Source organism: Mustelus asterias, chromosome 1 (genome assembly GCF_964213995.1).
Source record: "Mustelus asterias chromosome 1, sMusAst1.hap1.1, whole genome shotgun sequence".
NCBI lineage: Eukaryota > Metazoa > Chordata > Chondrichthyes > Carcharhiniformes > Triakidae > Mustelus > Mustelus asterias.
This window is the reverse complement of record NC_135801.1, coordinates 48495146-48520800: the sequence shown is the minus strand read 5'-3', so window position 1 is coordinate 48520800 and position 25655 is coordinate 48495146. Positions and strand designations below refer to the sequence as shown.

Below are 25655 nucleotides of genomic sequence, written 5' to 3'. Positions count from 1 at the left end.
GAGGTGGTGTCAAGCAGACAAAACTGAGTGGCGATTGTACTTTCACTTCTGATGTGTTTGAACATGGTTTAGAAATGTTCCAGTAAATGAAATGATGCAATATCAAAAGTGCACCGGCCAATTGTTTTTCTTCAATGCAAAACTAGCCTCTTTGAATATCTATGATTCTTCTTTGATCTGATCCGAAATTAACCATTCATTGAAAATTTTAACTTGTAGGATGACATGGCATGACTGAGATGTTGTTATATTAGTAGATTTATTAGGTTGATGTTTCCATTTGTACCATTTTTATGATCTGCTTAAGTGTGTTTCCAGCTCTCGTATTCGACAAATAAGGGAGGTTCTGTGCTTTGAGATCCTCATTCGCTGATGGTGAATTCCAAATGGGTGCAAAGTTTTCATATCTTTTCTGCAAACAGATTAGGAGATCTAGGTGAAGTACCTTCACCACAAAGTAGTATCCTCCCACATGGATGGCTTTAGTGGAAAAAAAGTTGAAACCAAAAGCCTGTATTGTCAGAGATATTAAAAATGATCATTTATTTTGCCAATTTTAGAGGGATTTTCAATAAAAGCAAACTATTGTGAACGCTGGGGATCTGAAATAAAAACAGAAAATACTGGATTAACTCAGCAGGTCTGGCAACATCTGTGGAAAGAGAAACCGAGTTAATGTATTGAAACCAGACTTCTGATGAGTAGTCGTATTGCACTCAATCCGTTAACTCTGCTCTCTCCACAGATGCTGCCAGACCTGCTGAGTTTTTCCAGCACTTTCTATTAAATTGAAAAAGATGGTACTTTGAAATTTGTGAATTCTAAAGCCTTGGACCTAAAGCAATATGACTGTATTCATGGATTGAGGGTTCTGGCAGGACAGTGCAGAAAATTCAAGTATGATGCAGTGTACGATTTCCCCAACCGTTATAATCTAAAAAGAACCTAATGCCATAAAAACACCACTTGAATTGTGAAAGCCGACCGAAAATGTTTGCTAATTAAGTTAAAGACTTGCCAAGATTGGGAGTAATTGAATTTGGTTCTATTGTTTCCCACATATTTTACCATGGTTTTTCCTCACATTTGTGCCAGAGTCTGCTGCAGACTTGATGGTAGAAGTTGATTGCTGTGGTGAATCAACAACTGCAGTAAGATGGTATCATGTGACTCCCAGGAGAATAGAAGCTGAACGAGATGGAGCTTGGTTTTTTTCTCATATCGCAATTTCTTTACTATGGAAAGTGACCTGGCAGCAGTGTGATTTTTTTTTTCCATTTGGAAAACAATGCATTTAACTTCATTAGATTTTCATTCTTAACAAATGAAACATTTTTTTATGAGAGTATTTTCTCAACTTAGTTATGAAGAAAGCTTGCATGTGTTGGTTGCAGTGGGCTTCGTGAACTTTTGCCATCCATTGACGAGTTATCTTCTAGCTCTGTACTGGCATAAGTGGCTGTCATGAAGCTTGCTCGGAATGGGAACATGGAAAGAAGAGAAACGTCCATTCCTCAGAATTGCTTCACATTTGTTGCTTCCTGCTCATTTGATCCACTTCTGTTCCCCACATAAAACAGCTTTTGTTAGAAGCGCACATTGGTGGAGCCAGAACTATGTATGTATATTCCTCACTTTGCCTACGGACATATGTTTCATTTGTCTGCCACTTTCTTCACCTCTGCATGTCTTTTGCTAATGTTTCACTGTCTGCCTTACTCACTCCATGTATTTAGCAGTCCATACATCACTGTGTTGATTCTGTTGTACTATTATTTGTGACTCTATTGGTCTTATTCTGCATGTCTCGAAGTATATATGACTGTCTTAGCATGTACTTCATTGTATATGTGTATCGCCATCTCTATTCATTTAGATTGTCTGTTACTTGTGTTATTCCTTTTTGTTGTCCCAGTACTTCTTGTCTAATTTGTCTGATTGTCTCATTGTCTGATATGTCTGAACATAGGCCCCTGGGAAAATTAATCTGAGGGATTAGAACCACAGAACCATAGAAAATTACAGCTCAGAAACAGGCCTTTTGGCCATTCTTGTCTGTGCCGAACCATTTTTTGCTTAGTCCCATTGACCTGCACTTGGACCATATCCCTCCACACCCCTCTCATCCATGAACCCGTCGAAGTTTTTACCACTTTATCCGGCAGCTCATTCCACACTCCCACCACTCTCTGCGTGAAGAAGGCCCCCCCCCCCCCCGCCCCGAATATTCCCTTTAAACTTTTCACCTTTCGCCTTTAACCCATGCCCTCTGGTTTTTTTCTCCCCTAGCCTCAGTGGAAAAAGCCTGCTTGCATTCACTCTATCTATACCCATCAAAATCTTATACACCTCTATCAAATCTCCCCTCATTCTTCTATGCTCCAGGGAATAAAGTCCCAACCTATTCAATCTCTCTCTGTAACTCAGCTTCTCAAGTCCCAGCAACATCCTTGTGAACCTTCTCTGCAATCTCTTTCAACCTTATTTCCATCCTTCCTGTAACTAGGTGACCAAAACTGTACACAATACTCTAAATTCGGCCTTATATAACCTTACCATAACACTCCAACTTTTATACTCGATACTCCGATTTATAAAGGCCAATATACCAAAGGCACTCTTTATGACCCTATCCACCTGTGACGTCACTTTTAGGCAACTCTGTACCTGTATTCCCAGATCCCTCTGTTCAACTGCACTCTTCAGAGTCCTACCATTTACCCTGTACGTTCTTCTTGGTTTGTCCTTCCTAAGTGCAATATCTCACACTTGTCTGCGTTAAATTCCATTTGCCATTTTTCAGCCCATTTTTCTAGTTGGTCCAAATCCCTCTGCAAGCTTTGAAAACCTTCCTCACTGTCCACTACACCTCCAATCTTTGTATCATCAGCAAACTTGCTGTTCCAATTGACCACATTATCATCCAGATCATTGATATAGATGACAAACAACAATGGACCCAACACCGATCCCTGCGGCACACCACTAGTCACAGGCCTCCACTCAGAGAAGCAATCCTCCACAACCACTCTCTGGCTTCTTCCATTGAGCCTATGTCTAATCCAGTTTACTACCTCCCCAAGTATACCCAGCGACTGAACCTTCCTAACTAACCTCCCATGAGGGACCTTGTCAAAGGCTTTGCTGAAATCCAAGTAGACAACATCCACCGCCTTCCCTTCATCCACTTTCCTGGTAACCTCCTTGAAAAACTCTAATAGATTGGTCAAACATGACCTACCACGCACAAAGCCATGTTGACTCTCCCTAATAAGTCCCTGTCTATCCAAATATTTGTAGATCCTATCCCTTATCACACCTTCCAATAACTTGCCCACCACCGACGTCAAACTTACTGGCTATAATTTCCCGGATTTCTTTTGGAACCTTTTCTAAACAATGGAACAACATGAGCCACCCTCCAATCATCCGGCACCTCCCCCGTGAATACTGACATTTTAAATATATCTGCCAGGGCCCCTGCAAGTTCAACACTAGCTTCCCTCAAGGTCCGTGGGAATATCCTGTCCGGTCCTGGGGATTTATCCACTCTGATTTGCCTCAAGACAGCGAGCACCTCCCCTTTAATCTGTAAAGGTTCCATGACCTCCCTCCCTGTTTGCCCTATTTCCATAGACTCCATGCCCGTTTCCTCAGTAAATATGGATGCAAAAAAACCATTTAGTATCTCCCCCATCTCTTTTGGTTCCATACGCAGTCTACCACTCTGGTCTTCAAGAGGACCAATTTTATCCCTCACTATCCTTTTGCTCCTAACATACCTATAGAAGCTCTTTGGATTTTCCTTCACTCTGTCTGCCAAAGCAACCTCATGTCTTCTTTTAGCCCTCCTCATTTCCCTCTTAAGTAGCTTCTTGCACTTTTTATACTCCTCGAGCATCTGATCTGTCCTTGCTGCCTGTACATTTCATACAACTCTCTCTTCCTCTTAATCAGTGTTACAATCTCCCTCTAGAACCAAGGTTCCTTATTCCTATTTACTTTACCTTTAATCCTGACAAGAACATACAAACTCTGCACTCTCAAAATTTCTCCTTTGAAGGCCTCCCACTTTCCATTTACATCCTTACCAGAGAACAGCCTGCGCCAATCCACACTTCCCAGATCCCTTCTCATTTCATCAAATCTGGCCTTTTTCCAGTTCAGAACTTCAACCCGAGGACCAGATCTATCCTTATCCATGATCAGGTTGAAACTAATGGCATTATGATCACTGGATCCAAAGTGTTCCCTCACACTCGCATCCATCTACTGCCCTAACTCATTTCCCAATAGGAGATCCAATATCGCATCCTCTCTCGTTGGCACCTCTATATACTGATGTAGAAAATTCTCCTGAACACATTTTACAAACATTGTTATAGGGAACCAGAGAACAGCAGATGTGTTAAGAGATATTTTGCAAGAATCTTTAAGGTGGAAGATACTTTGTACATCCCATTAATACTCAAGCATATGGGGAGAAATTAAGTACCATCACTAGAGAAGTGGTATTAGACAAACAAATGGGGCTCAAAACAGAGAAGTCCTCTGGCACTGATGGCTTGCATCTGAGGAGCCTAAAAGAAGTAGCTACAGAGATAATGGATGCATTTGTAGTAATTTTCGTTGCCACAGAGAGATGTTGGGGTAGAGTCCCCGTGTATTTTTAAGGCTGAGATAGATTTTTGATCAGTAAGGGACTCGAGGGCTACGGAACGAAGGCAAGAAAGTGGAAGTGAGGAATTGGCCATGATTTTATTGAATGGTAGAGCAGGCTTGAGAGGCTGAATGGTCTATTCCTGTTCCTATTTCTTATGGTCTTATTACCGCAATAGATATTTTATTCATTTCTCTCTTACTGACCTTGCTTTCAATGATATTTTTGTCTTTTTATAAAGCATTTTTAAAGAGGTGTTTAACTTTGTTGTTTGTTGAAATGCTCAGTCAAATTGTTATATCTGCATTGGCAGATACATATTTGCATCTCATTCTTATGCAGTAAAAAAACATGAGGGAAACATTGAATAGATTTTATGAAAACAAGTGAATATTTTATAAGCCTTAAATTTAGAACACAAGTACAGCAATTGTAATTGTTTATAAACCTAATTTCATAGAGGTTTTTCTATTTTGCGATAACTTCATTATTTTTGGAATGAAGAAGGAACTTGGTTTTATTGGTTGCGATTTATATGAGAGGCTAGCTTCACTCATGTCTGGCACATCAGTCAAACAAGTTTGGCTGTAAATTTTGGAATTTTTGACGATTTCGGGTAGTAACTTGATCAACTACACATTTTGAACTTGGATCAGGCCTGGAGACCAACATTGAAAGAACAAAGAACAGTACAGCACAGGAAACAGGCCCTTCGGCCCTCCAAGCCTGTGCCGCTCCTTGGTCCAACTAGACCAATCGTTTGTATCCCTCCATTCCCAGGCTGCTCATGTGACTATCCAGGTAAGTCTTAAACGATGTCAGCGTGCCTGCCTCCACCACCCTACTTGGCAGCGCATTCCAGGCCCCCACCACCCTCTGTAAAAAAACATCCCTCTAATATCTGAGTTATACTTCGTCCCTCTCACCTTGAGCCCGTGACCCCTCGTGAACGTCACTTCTGATCTTGGAAAAAGCTTCCCATTGTTCACCCTATCTATCCCCTTCATAATCTTGTACACCTCTGTTAGATCTCCCCTCATTCTCCGTCTTTCCGGGGAGAACAACCCCAGTTTACCCAATCTCTCCTCATAGCTAAGACCCTCCATACCAGGCAACATCCTGGTAAACCTTCTCTACACTCTTTCTAAAGCCTCCACGTCCTTCTGGTAGTGCGGCGACCAGAACTGGACGCAGTACTCCAAATGTGGCCTAACCAGCGTTCTATACAGCTGCATCATCAGACTCCAGCTTTTATACTCTATACCCCGTCCTATAAAGGCAAGCATACCATATGCCTTCTTCACCACCTTCTCCACCTGTGTTGCCACCTTCAAGGATTTGTGGACTTGCACACCTAGGTCCCTCTGTGCTTCTATACTCCTGATGACTCTGCCATTTATTGTATAACTCCTCCCTACATTATTTCTTCCAAAATGCATCACTTCGCATTTATCCGGATTAAACTCCATATTCCACCTCTCCGCCCAATTTTCCAGCCTATCTATATCCTGCTGTATTGCCCGACAATCCTCTTCGCTATCCGCAAAGGTCCAAGGACCCAACCTCTTCCGAGTTTGGGAATGAGGATAGTAAGGATTTTTTAAAAAAAGCTCATCCTTTGTGTTTGAGGCAAAATGTGTGATCATGGCCATGAATTGTTGTCTGGCTGGTCACAGTTCCGAAGCTCTGTCGTGACTTTACAAAAAAAAACTTTGATACATTCCTATGTAGCCAGTGTTTGAGGCTTGAGCCTTGGCAAGCATGTGCAATTGAATTGTTGCAACCATGAGAAGACAAAATAAATTAATTAATGCAAGGCTTTGTGATTTATTACAGTACTCAATTATTTTTTTAGAAATTCCATTTCATGAGGGAAGATGCAGGCAGAATTTTAAGAATTTAAAAAAAAGTAAGTTTGAGGCTGTGCAGAAAAATGCCTTGTGTTGTATTTTGGAGCAGAAAGAGAAAATGCAAGTTTTTGAGCCTGGGTCACCTTGATGTCTGGTGTCACTTCTCATGGCAGTGTGAAGCTTGCTTCTGACCACACCTGCATCTTAAACCAAGGCTGGTGGGTTGTGGGGAAATAATCCAGACCAGTATAGCCATTTTGGTTTCAGCAGGAGGGTATAGACTGAGGTGCTTATTTCCTCATGGTGCTGTTTTCTCCCTGTTGTGTAATTGTTTCTGTGAAATGCAAGAAGTATTACATGGCATGTGATATTGGAGTGATGTAAATGGTATTGTATCTAAAATTCTGTGAGCATATGTTAAAATAGAGGCTACTCCATTTATTGACTTCATTTGCCAACTATAAAAGTTTAGATTCTTTCTTGACACAAAGGGAAGAAGAATTTGATATGTCATTACAGTGTAAACATCAAACTTGGCATTGTTATGAATATCTATTTATTCTTAACATCAAACATTTTATTTTAATCATTTATTACATGATCATGCCAAGATGTTTGCTGTATGATGTCACATGTAGGCATAGTTCTTTTATCACTTATCTTAAATCCGTGCCCTTTGGTTGCTAACGCTTGTATCACTGGAAACCGTTTCTCTTTGGTTACTTTTTCCAAACCATGCATGCCATTTCGAGAGCTCCGATGCTGTATGGAGAATGACCCCAGTTTCAGTAGTTTTACACTGCACCCTCTCAAAAGCTCTTTCTAAAGCCTGGTGTCGAAAGCTGGCCACAATACTGCAGCTGGGGCATAACCATTTGTTTTATAACTTGCTGCTTTTTCAGCCCATATGCTGTTTTTTAACTGCCTGCTCAAATTGAGCTAATACTTTGAAAGGCTTGTGTGTATGCACATTCTCTGATCTCTATTGTTGTTGCACCCATTATAAAACTGTACTATTTACCTAACAGTGCCTCTACTCCTAATTTTCATCTGCTATTTCGCCAAGTTTGTTTATATTCTCTTGAAATCTGTTACTGTCCTCGTCACTCTTCGCTACATTTTGGAAGATTGTCATCTGCAACTTTGAAATTTTGCCAAAGTCCAGGTTATTGGAGAAGGCATATGGTATGCTTGCCTTTATAGGACGGGGTATAGAGTATAAAAGCTGGAGTCTGATGATGCAGCTGTATAGAACGCTGGTTAGGCCACATTTGGAGTACTGCGTCCAGTTCTGGTCGCCGCACTACCAGAAGGACGTGGAGGCTTTAGAGAGAGTGTAGAGAAGGTTTACCAGGATGTTGCCTGGTATGGAGGGTCTTAGCTATGAGGAGAGATTGGGTAAACTGGGGTTGTTCTCCCTGGAAAGACGGAGAATGAGGGGGGATCTAATAGAGGTGTACAAGATTATGAAGGGGATAGATAGGGTGAACGGTGGGAAGCTTTTTCCCAGATCAGAAGTGACGTTCACGAGGGGTCACGGGCTCAAGGTGAGAGGGGCGAAGTATAACTCAGATATTAGAGGGATGTTTTTTACACAGAGGATGGTGGGGGCCTGGAATGCGCTGCCAAGTAGGGTGGTGGTGGTGGAGGCAGGCACGCTGACATCGTTTTAAGACTTACCTGGATAGTCACATGAGCAGCCTGGGAATGGAGGGATACAAACGATTGGTCTAGTTGGACCAAGGAGCGGCACAGGCTTGGAGGGCCGAAGGGCCTGTTTCCTGTGCTGTACTGTTCTTTGTTCTATTAATCAATATCAAAAAGGGCAGTGGTCCTAATACTGATCCCTGTGTGATACTACTGTATATTTCCTTCCAGTTTGAAAAAACCACCAGTCCTCGCACTGCTTGGCTTCCTATCCCTCAGCCGATTATCAGCTGTTATCTTTAATCCTATTAGTTTCAATTTGCTCGCTAGTCCATTATGTGCTATTTCAACTGGGCACATTTTGTCAGTACATATACACAACATCAATCAAATTATTCAAATATCATTTGCCTTGAACATTTTAATGCCTAGTTTTGAAAGTACCATAGAACATTACAGCACAGAAACAGGCCTTTTGGCCCTTCTTGGCTGTGCCGAACCATTTTTCTGCCGAGTCCCACTGACCTGCACCTGGACCATATCCCTCCACACCCCTCTCATCCATGTACCTGTTCAAGTTTTTCTTAAATGTTAAAAGTGAGCCCGCATTCACCACTTCATCTGGCAGCTCATTCCACACTCCCACCACTTTGTGTGAAGAAGCCCCCCCTAATATTCCCTTTAAACTTTTCCCCCTTCACCTTTAACCCATGTCCTCTAGTTTTTTTTTCTCCCCTAGCCTCAGTGGAAAAAACCTGCTTGCATTCACTCTATCTATACCCATCATAATTTTATACACCTCTATCAAATCTCCCCTCATTCTTCTACGCTCCAGGGAATAAAGTCCTAACCTATTCAACCTTTCTCTGTAACTCAGCTTCTCAAGTCCCGGCAACATCCTTGTAAACGTTCTCTGCACTCTTTCAACCGTATTGATATCCTTCCTGTAATTAGGTGACCAAAACCGCGCACACTACTCTAAATTCGGCCTCATCAATATCTTATACAACCTCACCATAACATTCCAACTCTTATACTCAATACTTTGATTTATAAAGGCCTATGTATCAAAAGCACTCATTACGACCCTATCTACCTGTGACTCCACTTTTAGGGAATTATGTATCTGTATTCCCAGATCCCTCTGTTCTACTGCACTCTTCAGTGTCCTACCATTTACCTTGTATGTTCTACCTTGGTTTGTCCTTCCAAAGTGCAATACCTCACACTTGTTTGCATTAAGCTCCATCTGCCATTTTTCAGCCCATTTTTCTAGCTGGTCCAAATCCCTCTGCAAGCTTTGAAAACCTTCCTCACTGTCCACTACACCTCCAATCTTTGTATCATCAGCAAATTTGCTGATCCAATTTACCACATTATCATCCAGATCATTGATATAGATGACAAACAACAATGGACCCAGCACTGATCCCTGTGGCACACCACTAGTCACAGGCCTCCACTCAGAGAAGCAATCCTCCACTGCCACTCTCTGGCTTCTTCCATTGAGCCAATGTCTAATCCAATTTACTATCTCTCCATGTATACCTAGCGACTGAACCTTCCTAACTAACCTCCCATGCGGGACCTTGTCAAAGGCCTGACTGAAGTCCATGTAGACAACATCCACTTTCCTGGTAACCTCCTCGGAAAACTTTAATAGATTGGTTAAACATTACCTACCACGCACAAAGCCATGTTGACTCTCCCTAATAAGTCCCTGTCTATCCAAATATTTGTAGATCCTATCTCTTAGTACTCCTTCCAATAATTTACATACTACTGGCATAAAACTTACCGGCCTATAATTTCCACATTACTTTTTGAGCCTTTTTTAAACAACAGAGCAATATGAGCTATCCTCCAATCATCCGGCACCTCACCCGTGGATACCGACATTTTAAATATATCGGCCCCTGCAATTTCAACACTAGTCTCCTTCAAGGTCCGAGGGAATACCCTGTCCGGTCCTGGGGATTTATCTACTCTGATTTGCCTCAAGACAGCAAGCACCTCCTCTCCTTTAATCTGTATAGGTTCCATGACCTCCCTACTTGTTTGCCTTTTTTCCATAGACTTCATGCCAGTTTCCTTAGTAAATATGGATGCAAAAAACCTATTTAATATCTTCCCCATTTCTTTTGATTCCATACATAGCCGACCACTCTGATCTTCAGGAGGACCGATTTTATCCCTTACTATCCTTTTGCTCTTAATATAGCTGTAGAAGCTCTTAGGATTATCCTTCACCTTGTCTGCCAAAGCAACCTCATGTCTCCTTTAGCCCTCCTGATTTCTTTCTTTAAGTAGTTTCTTGCGCTTTTTATACTCCTCAAGCATCTTATTTGCTCCCTGTTGCCTATACATGTCATACATCTCTCCTTCTTTATCAGAATTCCAATATCCCTCGAGAACCAAGGTTCCTTATTCTTATTCACTTTGCCTTTAATCCTGACAGGAACATACAAACTCTGCACTCTCAAAATTTCTCCTTTGAAGGCCTCTCACTTACCAATCGCATCCTTGCCAGAGAACAGCCTGTCCCAATCCACGCATTTTAGATCCTTTCTCATTTCTTCAAATTTGGCCTTTTTCCAGTTTAGAACCTCAACCCGAGGACCAGATCTATCTTTATAATATGCCAATTGATTTTTTTTTGTCCTGGATTATTGTTTCTAAAATTTTCGCCACCACTGACTTTTCAGTTCTCCAATCCTCTGGAATTGCTCCCATTTTCATAGAACATAGAAACATAGAAAGCCACAGCACAAACAGGCCCTTCGGCCCACAAGTTGCACCGATCATATCCCTACCTCTAGGCCTATCTATAGCCCTCAATCCCATTAAATCCCATGTACTCATCCAGAAGTCTCTTAAAAGACCCCAACGAGTTTGCCTCCACCACCACCGACGTCAGCCGATTCCACTCACCCACCACCCTCTGAGTGAAAAACTTACCCCTGACATCTCCTCTGTACCTACCCCCCAGCACCTTAAACCTGTGTCCTCTCGTAGCAACCATTTCAGCCCTTGGAAATAGCCTCTGAGAGTCTACCCTATCCAGACCTCTCAACATCTTGTAAACCTCTATCAGGTCACCTCTCATCCTTCGTCTCTCCAGGGAGAAGAGACCAAGCTCCCTCAACCTATCCTCATAAGGCATGCCCCCCAATCCAGGCAACATCCTTGTAAATCTCCTCTGCACCCTTTCAATGGCCTCAACATCTTTCCTGTAATGAGGTGACCAGAACTGCGCGCAGTACTCCAAGTGGGGTCTAACCAGGGTCCTATAAAGCTGCAGCATTATCTCCCGACTCCTAAACTCAATCCCTCGATTAATGAAGGCTAGTACGCCGTACGCCTTCTTGACCGCATCCTCCACCTGCGAGGCCGATTTAAGAGTCCTATGGACCCGGACCTCAAGGTCCTTCTGATCCTCTACACTGCTAAGAATGGTACCCTTCATATTATACTGCTGCTTCATCCCATTGGATCTGCCAAAATGGATCACTACACACTTATCCGGGTTGAAGTCCATCTGCCACTTCTCCGCCCAGTCTTGCATTCTATCTATGTCTCGCTGCAACTTCTGACATCCCTCCAAACTATCCACAACACCACCTACCTTGGTGTCGTCAGCAAACTTACCAACCCATCCCTCCACTTCCTCATCCAGGTCATTTATGAAAATGACAAACAGCAAGGGTCCCAGAACAGATCCCTGGGGCACTCCACTGGTCACTGACCTCCATGCAGAGAAAGACCCCTCCACAGCCACTCTCTGCCTTCTGCAGGCAAGCCAGTTCTGGATCCACAAGGCAACAGCCCCTTGGATCCCATGCCCTCTCACTTTCTCAAGAAGTCTTGCATGGGGGACCTTATCGAACGCCTTGCTGAAGAAGATTGCGAGATTGTGGCCAAATATAATTTTCACTTTCTTTCCTCTAACCTAGAGTCTGTACCATCTGGACTCCAATTTTCAACATTGAAAACTGTCACCTGTTTATTTCTATCCTATCCAACTTTTCTATTCCATCCTCATGTTTAATGTGACATTGGCAGAATCTTTTTATTTGTTTGTTGAAGACAGCTGCAAAGTATGGACAGTCCTTGGACTTGCGACACAGTTAGTTCCTGAAAAACATGTTGTAAACTGAAACGTTGCAAATCAGAATCGATTTTCCCATAGGAACAATGGTATAACTGGGGTATTTTTCCAGAACCAAGGCTAAAAATCACTCGTGGGGTGTCTGGTGGTGTTAAATGCTCTCAGCCTCTTGCCCTGTCAAATTGCTGAGGTGGCTGTTGATGCACATTTTCCTGGGTGAGGGCAGGGATTATAATTAAATGATCACTCACTGTTGGTTGCCTATTTAATCTTGAATTTCTCCAAGTATGAGTGTAGTAAATGCAACATGTATATAAATGTATGAAAATTGTGAAGGTTGTGTCAAAAAAAATGAAACTCTCTTCGCCAACCTAATGAAAACGGTTCAACCTGCCCAGTCATACAGATGGATGCAGCAGAACTTCAGTGTGGACATATGTGAATGGCGTGGCATCGTAAAGTCGAGACTGAGGTTGTAAAATTGAAATGGGGTGTCAATTTGTAAACGTCGTAAGTGCAGTATGTCCTAATTCGAATATTGTGAAGTTGAGGACTGGATATACTCAGTACCAATGGTAGCCATAATGTAGAGATGCCGGCGTTGGACTGGGGTAAGCACAGTAAGAAGTCTCTTAACACCAGGTTAAAGTCCAACAGGTTTATTTGGCAGCACTAGCTTTCGGAGTCTCAAGCTCCTTCATCAGGTGAATGAGGACTTGTGTTCACAAACAAGGCATATAAAGACACAAACTCAATTTACCAGATAATGGTTGGAATGCGAGTCTTTACAGGTAATCAAGTCTTAAAGGTACAGACAATGTGAGTGGAGTGAGGGTTAAGCACAGGTTAAGGAGATGTGTATTGTCTCCAGCCAGGACAGTTAGTGAGATTTTGCAAGCCCTGGCAAGTCGTGGGGGTTGCAGATAGTGTGACATGAACCCAAGATCCCGGTTGAGGCTGTCCTCATGTGTGCGGAACTTGGCTATCAGTTTATGCTCAGCGATTCTGCGTTGTCATGTGTAGTGGAGGCCGCCTTGGAGAACGTCTATCCGAAGATCAGAGGCTGAATGCCCGTGACTGCTGAAGTGTTCCCCGACTGGAAGAGAACACCTGCCTGGTGGTTGTCGAGTGGTGTTCATTCATCCGTTAGTTCATTGATTCTGGAGTGTTCCCTTCCAGTCGGGGAACACTTCAGCAGTGTTCCGTGTGCAAAGCACAGGGCCCTGTTTGTGAATATATGTGGCATAAGTGAGCCACACTGCAAACTTGATGGATTATCTTAAATTCGTTTTCAGTGCAATTCTTAGCTCAGTCAGGATTGTTTACCAGATGTTGTCCAATCACAGGACCACATCTAATGTTGGACTGTGATTTGAGTTTTGTAAGCATGGGCTAGTTAGTTACAGTCAGTACTTTGCCTGTTGTGAACAGCCAAAGAACCCTACTGTTTGGTCCGATCTGCCAATCTTTTAGGCTGTACAGTCTGTATATTTGGCACCACACTGGCACTTAAATTGGTATACTACATTGCTTATTTGTGAGATATACAAACATGCTTGAGGGCAGCACTGTGTTGGAGAATGAGTGCAAGATGAAAAGCTGAAATAGCATGTCTCTTTCAGCAATACGCAATGAAAATAAGAGGGAAATCTCTCCATTGGTTGGAGTCATGTCTAGCATTGAAGAAACTGTTTATAGTTGATGTTGCCAATCATAGCCACAGGCCTGGATGAGTGGAATTCCAGTATCATCCAATACAAAGCAACTGGCTTGATTGGCAAACGTCCATGGTGGAAATATGCTATTCCTCCACGATTGGTACAAAGCACAAGTATCAACAAGATGCACTGCGGCAACTTACTAATGCACCTTTTGACATCACCTTTGAAGATTTTCCACCTAAAGGGACAAGGACAACAGAATCATAGGACCGCAGGTGGGGGTTCCCCTCCAATTTGCACACCTTCCTGATTTGGAACTGTATTGCCTTTCCTTCACTGTTGCTGGGCCAAAATCTTGGAACTCTAACTGCATTTTGAACAACAAACAAATTTGTAAAACTGATGGTTTAACTTAAACATGGAGTCTGCAATGTCAATTCTTGGGTAGGTGCACTACGTACTATTAAGCTGATCTTTCTCTACACCCTAGCTATGACTTTAACACTATATTCTGCACCCTCTCCTTTCCTTCTCCCTTATGTACTCCATGAGCAGTATGTTTTGTCTGTATGGCGCGCAAGAAACAATACTTTTCACTGTATCTCAATATATGTGACAAATCAAATCCATACCAGGTAATATCACCTGGATCATTTGAAATTTGCAGGATCTACCACCATTCTGAGAGTAGCCTGCATCACAGAGATTTTGCTTGGAATATTGTCAGACTGATGCAAATAAAATCTAGTGTTTCGAGACCGCTATTTTGTGGCAGAAGGTAACATAGTGGAAGCCATTCACAAAATTGATTTTCTAGATTTGTTGTGAACTGTCATTATTTTTGGATTGTTGAGGGAAAAAATACATCTGCAGTGCAGTTCTTTGACCTGAAGCGTGATGTTTTCCTTGTAATAGATTTCTGATGTTTTGTGTTCATTTTAGAAATAAAATTCTGAGAGCTAACCTTTGTGGTTTGTCTGGGGGACCATTGAGTTCTATGTAATGTTCACAAAGGACACACAAGATGTATGATGTTCATATTGCAACACCTACACAGAGCCCTCAGGAATGCATGCTTGCCATCATCTGATCCTCGCCTTTTATTAGTGATATTGGTTTTGCCAACTAATTATTTTGTTACTGATGCTATTTTGTACAGTTAATTTCCGCACTGGCATCAGTGGCATTTAACACTCACCCCACTTCTATAAATATCAGTGCAAAATCTTGCAAGCTGGGAGAAAAGATAGAAAATAGAAGCAGGAGTAGGCCATTTGGCCTTTGAGCCTGCTCAGTCATTCAGCATGATCTTGGCTGATTCTGTATCTCATTAGATTGAAGGAAGGGATCAATGTTTTCAGGTTTATCAAAGATTTGGAGAGGGTGAACAGTGAGTGTTTCCAGTGGTTATTAAATTGCATAAACTCATGGTTGTCATATTTTAAAGTAAAGTTTATTTATTCGTGTCACAAGTAGGCTTATATTAACACTGCAATGAAGTTACTGTGAAAATCCCCTAGTCGCCACACTCCGGCGCCTGTTCAGGTACTGAAGGAGAATTTAGCATGGCCAGTGCACCTAACCAACATGTCTTTTAGACTGTGGGAGGAAACCAGAGCATCCGGAGGAAACCCACACAGACGTAGGGAGAATGTGCAGACTCCGCACAGATTAGCTTAGGGGGTTTTTAAAAAAAAGGGCGGCATGGACAAATTGGGCCGAAGGGCCTGTTTCCACGCTGTAAGCCTCTATGACTCTCTAATAGTGACCCAAGGCGGGAATCGAACCCAGATCCCTGGTGCTGTGAGGCAACAGTGCTAATCACTTTGCCACTGTGCGAACAAAGTGCAACAGGAGTTTTTCACATGCAATATACTTGACATATGGAATGCTTTTCCAAATATATCTGTTGACACATAGATGGCAACATAAAAAAGAATTGAACCAGAGTTTGAAATATTGAATGTGAAAGGGCATTGAGAAAGGGGAGAGTAACAGGATGAATTTGGATAGTTCTCGGTGTACACAGCAATAGTTATGATCGGCTGAATGGCCCCTTCTGGAGTTCAATCTCTGAATTTGAATGTGTTAGTTTTTACATTTGTTCCATGTAGTTTGATCCATTGCATGAGTTCTTTAAATTTGCAATTCCCAGAAGTGGTTTTCTAAATGGCAAATTACTTGCCGTATTAAATTATTTGCTGTAATTCTGACGAGAGTAGAACTCTAATAATCGCAGGTGCTAAAGCCATATTTCCTTTTCATTAAAGTGGTTAATGTTTCTGTTTCAAACCATTCATATAGGGCAATTTTTTTGAACAAATATTAATGTAACAGTGCTGTCCTTTAATAAGATATGAAACGTTCCATTGGCTAGCTCTATTACATGTGGAAAAGCCCCCTTTGGAATTAACCAACTATGAGTACAACAAAACATAGATGCAGAAAATGCTTGAAACGCTTGGGTGAGGCAGCATCTGTGGAGAGGGAAACAGAGTTAACTTTTCAAATTGGCAACTGTTTCGTTAGACCTGAAAGAAGTTAGAGGTTGAACAGGTTATGAGTAAGTTAATAAGCAGTGAGAAAGGAGGGGAGGAAAGAACAACTTGGAAAGTTTCTGACATCAAGCCAGTTGGATTGAATTGATTTGTTGTCACATAGAAACCCTAGAAACCCTACAGTGCAGAAGGAGGCCATTCGGCCCATCGAGTCTGCACCGACCACAATCCCACCCAGGCCCTACCCCCACATATTTTACCTGCTAATCCCTCTAACCTACGCATCTCTGGACTCTAAGGGGCAATTTTTAACCTGGCCAATCAACCTAACTCAACCTAACTATTGGGATACCGTGAAAAGTATTGTTTCATGTGAGCTGTTACAGACAAAACATACCATTCATAGATTACATAGGAGAGAAGGAAGGGACAGGGTGCAGAATATAGTGTCACAGTTACTGATGAGATGAAGAGAAAGATTAGCTTAGTGTGTGATAGGACCATTCAAAAACCTGATGACAGCAGGGAAGAAGTTGTTATTGAATCGGTTGGTACGTGATCACAGACTTGCCTATCTTTTTCCTGACGGATGAAGTTGGAAAGAACATGTTCGGGGTGCGTAGGGTCCTTGATTTTACCGGGGCAGCGGCAAGTGTAGATGGAGTCAATGGACAGGAGGCTGGTTTGCATGATGGAGTGGGCTACATTCACAAACCTTTTTGGTTTCTTGAGTTTTGATCAGAACTGGAGCCATACCAAGCTATGATGCAACCAAAGGATGCTTTCTATGGTGCATCTATAGAAATGGGTGAGAGTCATAGTAAACATGCCGAATTTCCTTAGCCTCTTGAGTAAATGGAGGCATTGGTGGGTTTTCTTAACTATAGCGTCGGCGTGGAAGGACCAGAACAGATTGTTGGTGATCTGAACACTTTGAAACTTGAAGCTCTCGACCATCTCCCCTTCATCACCTTTGATGTAGACAGGAGCATGCCTTGCACTATGTTTCCTGAAGTCGATGACTATCTCATTCATTTTACTGACATTGAGGGAGAGATCATTGTCATCGCACCATTTCACCAGATTCTCTATCTCTTTCCTGTCCCCTCTTGTCATTGTTTGTTTGAGATCTGACCCACTTCAGTGGTGTCATCAGCAAACTTGAAAATGGAGTTGCAGTGGAATTTGGCCACGCAGTCATGTGTATAAGGTGTATAGTAAGGGGCTGAGGACACAGCCTTGCGGCACCGGTGTTGAGAATAATCGTGGAAGATTTCATAAAGGGAGCTTCTTGGGTAAACAGTATCAGGTCGTCAGTACAAATATACAAGGTAACCATAAAATATCCGTAACTTCTGTATTGCAGACCACCTCGGAAAAGACTGCAGCCAAGCTGTCTACTTGCAGTCAAACACTGAAATTTGGTTCAGCCTGTTTCATGGACTATTGATGTCAAACTAGCAATATCTAGCATACCCAAAGGAAGGCCAGAGGTGGCATAGTTGCAGCAGTTCCTCACTAACAATAGCAACGTGAAGTGCACGTTATGTGGATGCCAATATTGACTCTTAAGTCTTGAGGACCCAGTGAAGATGATGAAATAACTTACAGTTTGGACTCACTTGAACAACAATGAGTCTGCCATGGGGTATGAGAGAAGTAGCTTGCTGCATTATCAGAGGAAGATGGGTTAAAGTGAGCAAGGGGAGAAAACAAATTGAGATGATTGATGTCACGCTACGATTTTCTATGAAAAGATTGAGATCTAAGAGAGGGGTCCGAGTTCACCAAGAGCTCTGGCTGATAAGGTATGTGGTGTGTTGAGGGATATGGGTAGGCTCTGGCTAAAGAAATGGGCATGCAGACAAATGAACTGCTTAATTCATTGAGTTGGAGGTGTAAAGAGATAATACTGAGGCTTTTGTTGAGTAAAGGCCTCTTGAGGCGTATATTTCACTGAAGATCAAATTGAACATTGAATAGCTTTCAGATAGAAAATCATACAAAGCACTTCAAACAGGTGCAAGGAAAAACCGAATGTTGAACAGCAGTGCATTGGGCTTCATTTCGGCAGTGCAAGAACAAGAAAGCTCAAAGAACAGCACCTCTTCTTTTGATCAGCAACTGTGCAGCCTTCCAGAGTTCACCTATTTCCCATCAGAAGCTGTGTTCTCATTTTTCCGGATGACAGCTGTTGGTTATGATTCTGCTATTTTTGTTTGCAGCTCTCTATGGTAATCCCTCACCTTGCATCACCATTCTCTTTCACCATGTAATCTGTCCTGACCTCAACCCAATCACAGACCATCCCCTCCTTGACCCTTACCTCCCTTTTCCTCATTGTTATCAATTTGTAACGTTAACTGTTTCCCTCTCTGCCTCTCCTTTTGCGCTTCCTGACCTGGTGAATATTACCAGCATCTTCTGTTTTAATTCACCACTTTCTGGATCACTTCCATTTTTAAAACATTAACTTGGACTTTTTCACCAAATTAAGTGTTTAAATTATACTGCTGCTTGATAGTTCTCTGATCTTTCTCTCCTTTTTTCATGAAGGTGAACTATGTCTGGTTATGATTCCTAAGGTGCCAGTTCTGCGCATTAAGATTTCATTGAAAAAGTTCTCTGGCTGTTTCACCAAGGAAGGTATCATGAGAATATTGCCCATGCATAAGCACTTGCCAGTTGTCGCCATTGGGTATTAATCAGGAGTGGGATATATGGTTATTTCCTTCAGCATCAGTTTGCATTGTGTGAACGAATTCAACAAAGGCTCCAAATCAGAACTCGGAAACTTCCTGGTCTGTATGCTTCAATATCACATCACTCTCTGCATTACTAATTGAATCATTAGAGAAATTGCTGCATTGGATTGGATGGGAAATTATTTTGAGTGCTGAAAAAAAACTTGCTGCCTTGTGATGTAATAGCTAAGCTTTCTGAAAAGCTGTCGTGCCATTGTGACACATGGGACAAGTCTGTTGGGTTCTGCTTTTGACAGATTTCAAAATGATAAGTTAAATGGAGTGTTGTCTATATTCCTTTGAGAGAATATTTTCAAGTGACGTCTAAGATTCTACTTTCTGTGCAGCTGTCCCTGTAATATCCTTGCAGAGACCAATAAAAAGGCTTTTGAATTGCGATTCAATGTGAATTGTGAATGCGATTGCAGGAATCACAGGATGAGATTTCAAGTTTTAAGACTTTTACTGTAGCCAACAAAGTGAAATCAATATTCACTAAATGTTATTTTTGTTGGCAACTTGTAGCAAGGTTACTACCTTGTTAATGCTTTAATGTGACCAATAACCTCACTTCTCAGTTATGTTATGTCATACTCGCCATGGAATTACAGTCCCAATAAGAAATAGACCATAGTTGCTCCCAGCTTCCAATGGGTTCACATTTTGCTCTTTCAGAGTACTGACTGAGTGTTTCAAGAAGTTTTCAAAGGGTTTCCAAATCCATTATCAGCAGTAAAGCCTGCTTCACCCCCACCAGTCACACCAGGATGAATCTCCTGGGCTCCTTGGATAGTGGATCACCAGGCAAGACTGTTCTCTTCCTGTTGGGGAGCACTTCAGCGGTCACGGGCATTCGGCCTCTGATATTCGGGTAAGCGTTCTCCAAGGCGGCCTTCGCGACACACGACAGCGCAGAGTCGCGGAGCAGAAACTGATAGCCAGGTTCCGCACACACAAGGACGGCCTCAACCGGGATATTGGGTTTATGTCACACTATTTCACATAAATATTTCTGCTTTTTTCCTCCTGAGTCTTTATCATGCGATCCTAGAATCAGAATTTATGTCACACTATTTGTAACTCCCACAGTTGCGTGGACCTGCAGAGTTTCACTGGCTGTCTTGTCTGGAGACAATACACATCTTTTTAGCCTGTCTTGATGCTCTCTCCACTCCCATTGTTTTGTTTCTTAAAGACTGGATTAGTTGTAAGTATTCGCATTCCAACCATTATTCATGTAAATTGAGTCTGTGTCTTTATAAATTCTGTTTGTGAACAGAATTCCCACTCACCTGAAGAAGGGGCTCAGAGCCTCGAAAGCTTGTGTGGCTTTTGCTACCAAATAAACCTGTTGGACTTTAACCTGGTGTTGTTAAACTTCTTACTGTCCTTGGATAGTTACAGGATGCGTCTTGACCAGTGAAGGTCCGCTTGCTTTGGTAGCTCACAGAGCTCGGCATCGCTTTCAAGTTAATTGCAGACCCATTTAATCTCTCCTCCCTGCTGCCCTTCCCTTTGTTTCCAGGTGTGAGCGCATCACACTTTGCTCGGCAAATCTCTTGACTTGGGTGCTTCCTATCCCCAAGCAACCAGGCTTGTTGTCAGGTGGAGTAGGTCATTTGACTCAGTTCACTACTCCATTTTACCTTTAGCAATTACAAAAGGCCCAGTATACAGTCCCAACAAATAATTTGGAATGTTATAATTTATTGCGAGGGGAATTGATAACAAAAGTAGGGACGTTATGCCTCAGTTATATTGAATACAGACTTCTCGAGCCAGCAGTTGAGGAATAAGTGCTTGTTCATTGTTCTTCAATACATATTATCCCTTCGATTCCTACTCAACTAACTTGCACAGTTTCTGCTGTGTACGTTCCACTGCTATCTTTGTGTGACTTTTACTACTATTAATTGGCTCTCATTTGCCGCAGTGTGGGCGTGTCCAAATTTCTAGGCCAGTTGGTTAGCAAAATATTTCTATATTTCGTTTCAAATTTAATACATTAACTCTTACATTCCCACAGTTGTATCGAGCATTGATGACACCACATTTGGACCATTGTGTATAGTGTTGGTCTCCTTATTTAATGAAAGATGTATTAGACACAGTTCAGACAAGGTTTACTAGATTAATACCAGGAATGGGCAGTTGTCTTGAAAGAAAGTTGGATAAGGTTTGTATCCATGTACAAGTAAGATCTGTGCCTTGTTACATATCACCATTATGCAGTCTATCTTGATAATATCATGATATTAATCCAGTAACAATCTGTGACAATTAAAATTAGCAGAATTCAATCCTTGCACTAGAATCACGTTAAGTTTTTGGCTCCCCTTATACCTGTTCAGACTCTAGATAGAGCATTGGCAATCGCCTTGCCTTTTCCTCTAACATGTCTAATCTTTCACAGTAAATGGTTGCAACGTTAAACTCCAAGATAATCTGAGATTTTTTGTCTGGAATGTAGATGGGAATGATCAGTATAAGCTAATTTCCTCTCGACTGTTAGTTGCATATACCTCAAACAAAAGAGCCAGTACAAGACTTGAATCTTATTTTAATTGTTGAGTACTTTTGGTATTTTAAATTTTTTTTCGAGGCAATTGACTGGTCACTCGATATCAGCATTGTCATATTAGAGAAACACTGCTCTTATTCCATTAGTAGCAATAGCCATTTTAGCCTATTAAAGTCTGGAATAAATTCAGAAAATGCTGATGTGGCCTTGAACCTCTCCAAGGCTGTAGACAGGATCTGTCCAGTTGACCGTCACATTTTTAGTCAATAAATTTGTAAATGGAGTGATAGTGAAATTGGGATACACTTTTGGTCGAATCCAAACATTCCTAGGAAGTGTAATATTTTGCTTTTCGTCTTGAGTACTGGCAAGTCTGTTACTACCTGATTTGATTTGATTTATTATTGTCACATGTATTAACATACAGTGAAAAGTATTGTTTCTTGCGCACTATACAGACAAAACATATGGTTCATCGAGAAGGAAACAAGAGAGTGCAGAATGTAGTGTTACAGTCATAGCTAGGGTGTAGAGAAAGATCAACTTAATGCAAGGTAAGTCCATTCAAAAGTCTGACAGCAGCAGGGAAGAAGCTGTTCTTGAGTCGGTTGATACGTGACCTCAGACTTTTGTATCTTTTTCCTGAAGGAAGAAGGTGGAAGAGAGAATGTCCGGGGTGCGTGGGGTCCTTAATTATGCTGGCTGCTTTGCCGAGGCAGCGGGAAGTGTAGAAAGAGTCAGTAGATGGGAGACTGGTTTGCGTGATGGATTGGGCTACATTCACGACCTTTTGTAATTCCTTGCGATCTTGGGCAGAGCAGGAGCCATACCAAGCTGTGATACAACCAGAAAGAATGCTTTCTATGGTGCACCTGTAAACATTAGAACATAGAACATAGAACATTACAGCGCAGAACAGGCCCTTCGGCCCACGATGTTGCACCGACCAGTTAAAAAAAAACTGTGACCCTCCAACCTAAACCAATTTCTTTTCGTCCATGAACCTATCTACGGATCTCTTAAACGCCCCCAAACTAGGCGCATTTACTACTGATGCTGGCAGGGCATTCCAATCCCTCACCACCCTCTGGGTAAAGAACCTACCCCTGACATCGGTTCTATAACTACCCCCCCTCAATTTAAAGCCATGCCCCCTCGTGCTGGATTTCTCCATCAGAGGAAAAAGGCTATCACTATCCACCCTATCTAAACCTCTAATCATCTTATATGTTTCAATAAGATCCCCTCTTAGCCGCCGCCTTTCCAGCGAAAACAATCCCAAATCCCTCAGCCTCTCCTCATAGGATCTCCCCTCCATACCAGGCAACATCCTGGTAAACCTCCTCTGCACCCTCTCCAAAGCCTCCACATCCTTCCTGTAATGTGGGGACCAGAACTGCACACAGTACTCCAAGTGCGGCCGCACCAGAGTTGTGTACAGTTGCAACATAACGCCACGACTCCTAAATTCAATCCCCCTACCAATAAACGCCAAGACACCATATGCCTTCTTAACAACCTTATCTACTTGATTCCCAACTTTCAGGGATCTATGCACACATACACCTAGATCCCTCTGCTCCTCCACACTATTCAAAGTCCTCCCGTTAGCCCTATACTCAACACATCTGTTATTCCTACCAAAGTGAATTACCTCACACTTCTCCGCATTAAACTCCATCCGCCACCTCTCGGCCCAACTTTGCAACCTGTCTAAGTCTTCCTGCAAACTACGACACCCTTCCTCACTGTCTACCACACCACCGACTTTGGTGTCATCAGCAAATTTGCTAATCCACCCAACTATACCCTCATCCAGATCATTAATAAATATTACAAACAGCAGTGGCCCCAAAACAGATCCCTGAGGTACACCACTTGTAACCGCACTCCATGATGAATATTTACTATCAACCACCACCCTCTGTTTCCTATCCGCTAGCCAATTCCTGATCCAATTTCCTAGATCACCCCCAATCCCATACATCTGCATTTTCTGCAGAAGCCTACCATGGTGAACCTTATCAAACGCCTTACTAAAATCCATATATACCACGTCCACTGCCTTGCCCCCATCCACCTCCTTGGTCACTTTCTCAAAAAACTCAATAAGGTTAGTAAGGCACGACCTACCTGCCACAAAACCATGCTGACTATCACCTATCAATTCATTACTCTCCAAATAACTATAAATCCTATCCCTTATAATTTTTTCCAACATCTTGCCGACAACAGAAGTGAGACTCACCGGTCTATAATTCCCGGGGAAGTCTCTGTTCCCCTTCTTAAACAATGGGACAACATTCGCTAACCTCCAATCTTCTGGTACTATACCAGAGGCCAACGACGACCTGAAGATCAGAGCCAGAGGCTCTGCAATCACTTCTCTTGCCTCCCAGAGAATCCTTGGATAAATCCCATCCGGACCAGGGGATTTATCTATTTTCAGACCCTCCAGAATATCCTGCACATCCTCCATTGGTGAGAGTTGTAGCTGACATGCCATATTTCCATAGTCTTCTGAGAAAGTAGAGGCGTTGGTGGGCTTTCTTAACTATAGTGTCGGCAAGGGGGGACCAGGACAGGTTGTTGGTGATCTGGACACCTAAAAACTTGAAGCTGTCGACCCTTTCTACTTCATCCCCATTGATGTAGACAGGGGCATGTTCTCCTTTACGCTTCCTGGGATGGTCTTCGTCTGAATCATGCTGGGACCAGAGTCCTGGTGAATCGTATAACCAGGGCTGTAAATTACAAAATCAAAGGTAAAGGAAAGGGTACGAGTGAGGGTTAATGATGAGGACATTCATCTAGTTAAAGGAGTCAAGGGCTCAGGCAGAGTAAGAAAGGTGACAAACACAAGAAAGGAGGTGGTTAACACAGTGCAAGGAGATGGTCTGGGGAAGGATAACCAGTTTGCGACAGGTAGGGACAGAGCGTGCAATCAAAAGAATGCACTAACAAATCGGGTCTATATAAAGGCTAGCATAAAGACACTTCACCTGAATGCACGTAGCATTCGAAACAACGAGAATGAGATGATGGCACAGATCAGTACAAATGGGTATGATCTCGTGGCCATTACAGAAACGTGGTTGCAGGGTGACCAGGACTGGGAACTGAATATCCAGGGGTATCAGACATTTTGGAAGGATAGACAGGAAGGAAAAGGAGGTGGGGTAGCTCTGTTAATTAAAGATAACATCCGGGCGATAGTGAGAGATGATATAGGCTCTAAGGAGCATAATGTGGAATCGTTGTGGGTGGAGATAAGGAATAGTAAGGGGAGAAAGTCACTGGTGGGCGTGGTCCATAGGCCCCCAAATAATAACTTTGAGGTGGGTCGGGCTATAAACAAGCAAATAATGGATGTGTGCAAAAACGGAACAGCAATAATCATGGGGGATTTTAACCTGCATATTGATTGGTTGACTCAAGTCGGATGCGGTGGACTTGAGGAAGAGTTCTTAGAATGCTGTCGGGATAGTTTCCTCGAACAGTATGTTACAGAACCTACGAGGGAGCGAGCTATCTTGGATCTGGTCCTGTGTAATGAGACAGGTAAAATTAATGATCTTTTTGTGAGGGATCCTCTTGGAATGAGTGATCACAATATGGTTGAATTTCTAATAAAATGGAGGGAGAGAAAGTAGGGTCCCAAACCCGTGTCCTCTGCTTGAACAGAGGGGAGTACAATAGGATGAGGGCAGAATTGGCTCATGTAGACTGGGAGCGCAGACTAGTTGGTAGGACAGCTGAGCAACAGTGGCGGATTTTTAAGGAGATTTTTCTCAGTACTCAGCAAAAATATATTCCTGTGATTAAAAAAGGAATGTAAGAAAAGGGATAACCAGCCGTGGATAACTAAGGAAATAAAGGAGAGTATTAAATTAAAAACCGATGCGTACAGAGTGGCCAAAACTAGTGGGGAATTAGAAGATTGGCAAAGCTTTAAAAAGCGACAAA

The 25655-nt window shown here is 42.4% G+C and overlaps 1 protein-coding gene across 1 annotated transcript in view; it reads left to right on the top strand.

Moving 5' to 3' along the window:
* The window catches only part of naf1 (nuclear assembly factor 1 homolog (S. cerevisiae)), a 235343-nt gene that overhangs the window by 39084 nt on the left and 170604 nt on the right, over positions 1 to 25655 (top strand). The gene's annotated exons all lie outside the window — the stretch shown is intronic.